Genomic DNA, 6,000 nt, shown 5'->3' with positions numbered 1-6,000 from the left:
GTGTCGCTACATGTTTCATAGGATCCGTGTGAGTGTTCAAATTCTCATTTGACACCTAGCATTCTACCCAACAAATTTCATCTGCTCAACTCACTACAGGTGAGTTCATACCCCTTAATTAACCTTTTCAAACGTCTTTACATGTTTTAGGGGGGGATACAAGTTAAATGCAACAGGTTTTAGTATCAAATCATATGTGATATATAACCTGCAACCAAAAAGGATTTTCTATACTTTTAGCCACTTGTTAATAAAATTGTTCTAGATAATTATCAAACGCATTTTCTATGTTAAATTGTCATTAAATTATTTCCAAACTACTTTTAAATTTACTTTTCTTTTAAACTATATCTACACCAATATATTTATATAATTAAGAGTTGAAGGACTTAGGACCGATAACTCGCCTTACTTCCTATTCTTGTTTGATTGTGGTCTTAGGGTATAATGTTATCCGTCCGACTGTCGTTGAATTCTTAGTTATATATCATATATATTTGTGTTAGATATGAAAGTCTTCATCTTAATCGATACCTTTGTAAATCAAAGGCTTGCAATTCCACACACTATTTAACTATAATAGGTATAGTTAAGTCTACTGCTTGTTACCTCTATTACTATGATACTCACTATAATTACTATTATTACGAGTTAATGCACGTTAAAGAGAACACTCTATATACTACACTAAAAGGTTACTACACTATAATACAAGAGAATACACTAATCCAGAATATAGCACATTATCCCTTTATACGGAACTCTACTGCTCAAATACCATGTAACCAAAGCTTCCTAGAAGGAAAGCAACACTACATGTATAGATCTATACAGGACGGACGCTATTACACCCCGACTGTTAACTACAGTCCGAGCCGACTAGGCCCAGGGGTGGCACTACATTACTACACTACGTATGACCGAGAAGGTCATGGGGCTCTCTATTATCACTCAGTTTGGTTACATGAGGGATTACATCCATATCCAAATTAGCACACTAAGAATTACAGTCCAAGTTAACTTCCTGAAGTAAATAAATACCTATTACTAATTGAAGTTTGAAACACTACTACAGCCAACCGGCAATACTTTTCCTCATCTACGTTACTTGTATGAAATTTATTACATTATTTTTATAACTGGAAGTTTCAATGAGAATACTTTTACACACTCGAAGGATTTAACTTACAAATGTACAATTCTGGAAAATATAGGATTTTCTAGGGATTTCTACTACTCTCAAACATTAATTTAAGCTTTTATATTACATAATTGTAAACACTTTTATACAAGCAACGACACTAAAATCTTATGAACTCACCAGCTTTATGCTGATACTCATTTTCAAAATAACTTGTATCCTCAGGTCAAAGATAGACAGGTACTGGTGCAGCTTTTGAGCAGATGGAGCGTATACAAGACCCATCTTTTATTTTGTTTATACTTTTGGTGTCTATTGACTGTACAGAACACGCTTGTATTTACAATTACTATACTAATGAAATGGATGTTGTTGCTTGTTTTTACTATTATACAATTGTTATGATATTGTACATGACGTCCTCCATCTCAGAACGTATTCCGCCATTCTCGGTTTTGGGGTGTGACACAATGTTACAACCACCTAATCAATGTGTCGGTTAACCACACACGCTCCATTCATCTTTGATTAACATCAAGCTACCCTTTTCCACGCACTATCAGTCCAGGTTAGTGTGCTAGTTAACCACACACTCTCCACTAACGACTTAACAAGGTGCAAAGTGCAATTTCATGGGTTAGCACCAAAATCACATTTTTCCTACAGTAACTATGATTGGGAATTTAATAAAATTTTAGTTACTTTATAACTATCATTATACTTATAGTGAAAATTAAAATGTCCTGTCAAACCCATTCGGCTAACGACCCTCCACCAGTCAAGAAAACGGTGGGTGAGAGTGGACACCCATTAAACTGCCATTTTATAGGCAATAACCTTATACCCCCTTATAGATCGGCTTCGTGAATGAGGTCTACTAACGGTAATACTGACTTTACTCATATACATATATATATATATATATATATATATATATATATATATATATATATATATATTAAGCCTATAATATCATAATAGTATAAGGGTTGAATTTTAAACTTGTAAAAATCTAGGGTTTGGAACTAAATGTGTCAAAAGAAGACTCTATATTTACAAATTCCAAAACTTTAGGGCAAGTTTTGAACTATTCAAAAACCTTTGAAATCCATAACTTATGAGTTTAATATAGGTTTTAATGAAAAGACTCTTGAAAATCCATAACTTGAGGACAAGTTATGGAGTTCATAAAAACATTTATGGAAAAAGACTCTTCAAGTTCATAACCTATAAGTTTAATCATCTCTTTAAAAGAAAAACTTTTCATTTTCCATAACTTGAGGACAAGTTATGGAATTCATCAAAACATTTAGATCAACTATTGTAACTTACAAAAATCAAACAATTTTGTCTATGATCTAAAACTAACTCATAAGCACAAGACAATTCATATCAAACAAATTTCATGTAATTAGCCTAACCATATAAACTAATACAAAACATGAAACTTTGACAATTATCTTATAAATTGGATAAGCATGATCATTACCACATCAAAAACAGGTTTATAAGTTCAAAAACAACTTAGGTTAATGATCCTAGTCCAATTCTAGCCAAAAACCTCGAAAATCTGTATTCTAGAGCTCCAACTCGTCGAGTGCATGAACTGACTCGGTGAGTTGGTCAGTTTTCTGAGGGGACCCGACGATTTCCCCAATGGACTTAGTGAGTGCACTGTCCATAAAGCAAAAAAAATGATTTTTAAGCTTTTGAAAGCAAGTAGCATCAAGTATATTGGAAAACAACCCTAGGCTCTGATACCACTGTTGGGTTTTGAGCATTCTAACACTCCTAAGGGGTACATGCAACCCTAAATGCTTTGGATCTATGTTTTCTCTAATATACATGCAAACTTTCAATATTCCAAAGCATCATCCTAACTAGCATACAATGGAGTATCTATACTACAAAATTCTAGTTAGTTGACATACCTTTTGATGTAGTTGAAAGCCTTGAACCTTTAAGAGCTTAGCACCAATAGTATGAATTCCTCAAATGGAATCACAACACACCTAGGGCAAAGGATAAATTTTGAGAGAGTATGGTGCACACAAGAAATCGACTCTATGGCTCTCCAAGAACCTCTAGTGCAATTTCACCAACCAAGGGGCTTCTTATATAGTGTGGCACAACTAGAGTTTCACCATGCAAACCCTAATGTGCATGACTTTCCCTATTCCTTAGGCTCCATGGGTTTTAACCTCCATGAAGTATCCATGGGTCACCATATGGGTTTAGCCCAACATAAAGAACTATGGATCATAAGCCCACTTTATAAGAACGAATGATTTACCAAATCAATCCCCATTTATTTAGTTAGTCTCTTTTGATCACAAAATTAATTCCAAACTAATTCCTGGTCAATACTAATTAAATAATATGATTTCATATTAATATATTAGAGCTTATAATATATTAACATATCATAAATAACCTCTTCTCAAAAGTCCATCCTATCAAATTGTCATGGTGATATGCAACTCAAATTGACCATGCTACTCTCGATTCAAGTACATACCAATTATAGTTATGGACTTAGACACTAATCCAACAGTTATGAGCCTAGGAGTTACTTTGGTAGGTATCGTGTTGCTGTTTAGCAGATATTTGGTGTATCGGTGGAGTAGGTGAATTAGAGGATTCAAGAGGATTGCTGAGAGAAGTATGGATAGGTGTGGAATGTAGTATTAGGCCCGTACTACTGAAAGCACATGATCCATAATCGAATCGGTGAGAGTCTTGGAGAATCTAAGAAGCTTATGGGAAGGAGAATTCTTGGTTATGCTCTGATCGTGGGGATAGCTACTTTACCAGATGAGGATGAGCACACATGGGGAAGGACCAGGCTTTGGTCCCGACTCCGGTAGTGAGCCAGTTAGTGGAAGGACTGCCATGGATTTGAGTTCGCGTTGGATTAAGGAGATGGAAAGTGTTTTCCACATTAGTTCATACCCCTTAGGATCTAAGGTTCGGTTCGCCTTGGATCTCTTGTATCAGGTGGCAAGGATTGATGGTGCGATCTATTGGTCTTTCGGGATTGGAGACTATGTCTTGGGAGTAGTTTGTAGCTCGGTTTAGGGCAGAGGTTGCTCCAGCTATTGCATTTCAGCCATTAACGATTTTGCTGGTGAGTGTGTCAGGGTGCGAGACCCTGAATGATATGATTTCTAGAGCCCAAGAGCGGGAGACTGATTTGGAGCACTTAGGAATGGGATCCAAATTCTGGTTGTGACTCAGGAGCAGGACCTGGGCCAATCGATGCATGATCGCAGGAGTTCATATCATCAAAGATTACTCATAGAGTTTTGGAATGGACCTCGATGGTCTTTCGTTCATCCAAGGAAGGGATTTGGGAGCTCTCGTTAGTCGTCTTGGGGCCTTTCGGGGTGGAACTGTTGCAGGGAAGTTAGGGGCTCATCTGGAGCCCAAAGCCTGTGGATCCCTAGAATCCTTCAGGAAGGAGGATCCTATTGTTAGTTTCTGTCATTAGGATCGAAAGGGAATGTTGCACCATGTCCTCGGGATGGTCGAGTTAACTCATGAGGAGGTGGTCAGGATTCCTTCAGATGTTTGCGGGTATGTTATCTTCTGTCACTTTAAGTGGATATCGGGAATCGTATCGCTTTGGAATTTTGATTGAGTTTGAATAAGTTAGATCTCAGTTCGGTTCTCTGCTATTGTCTGAGTTATCACAGATTGTCATATGTCATTCTACATGCCGATGAGTCTTTGAGGAATCTTCAGATGGACGTATCTTCCGGAGTGGTCCTTCGTGTACCGTTATTGTTCCAGGTCTTTTTTGGCATCTATTCAGGAGTATTGCCTGGAGGATCTTTGGTCAGGAATTAGTGGGATAGTTCTCCAGTAAAGTGAGGGTTTAGTGGTTCTGTTATTTGTTTGGGTATGATCGACATCTGCCTATGGTAGAACTTTAGAGTTCAAGGAACTACCATTGCTAAGAAAGGAATGGTAGCATGAAGATGGTGGACTCAGTTGCGTGAATTATTTGATCATTAGATGTGTCAAGGGAATTGTACCTTCATGTGGACTGAATTCGGTTAGAGTTCAATGATTCTTTAAGGATAGAAATTAGAGTAGAGATTTGCCGGTACATGGAAAGAGTTACGGTTCTTAGTCGTTGGCATAAGAACTCAAGGAATTGGTATGGTATCATGGGCGGTGATTTGGATTATCAGACTGGTTAAGGTCTCAAGTGTATTCTTCCGGATTCCAGGAGTTGGGTAATCATTGAGATTGGATGGTGATGGAGCACTAGTTGGTAAGCGCTAGTTGTCATCGGTTCGATCGTTGTAAGGTAGGAGGGATTGGGAATCCTTTAATTCTCGTGGGCGTTGGGAATTTAGTTGATTCAAAGTGGGGGGAGAATCATCCAAGTATTTAGGAGAAGGAGAGGTTATGAAACTAGGATGAGTTTCGCATCCCCATCAATGAGGAGGGAGGCCCAAGTGGCTGTTTGGATTGAGGGTTGTGTGAGTTGGGAGTTCAGTAAAACTCCCAAACATGTGAATCGCGTCTTCTTAGTGCTTGATAGCAGAATTTGGGGAATTAGGTTGGGGTTCCAGTCATGAATTAAGTTTAGTTTGGGTGTTCGGTCGAGTGTGTGCTTGAATCTGTGTCCGTTTCGAATTGATAGATTTAGGGTAGGCATTGGGTTGCGATTGTGTTAGGGCGAAAGTGTTCTAAGACTGTGGGGGAGCCGTAACGTTCACTAATGGTCGGTTAGGGTGAAAGTGTTGTACTACGGGGGATCCGTAGCATTCACTAGTAGTCAGATAGTGTGGAAAGTGTTGTAAGACTGTGGGCGTAGCCATAGCATTCATAAGCGGTCAGATGGTATG

Source organism: Lactuca serriola, chromosome 5, assembly GCF_051521515.1.
Source record: "Lactuca serriola cultivar US96UC23 chromosome 5, Lser_US96UC23_V15, whole genome shotgun sequence".
In the NCBI taxonomy this organism is placed as follows: domain Eukaryota; kingdom Viridiplantae; phylum Streptophyta; class Magnoliopsida; order Asterales; family Asteraceae; genus Lactuca; species Lactuca serriola.
Note: the sequence above shows the minus strand (reverse complement) of the source record.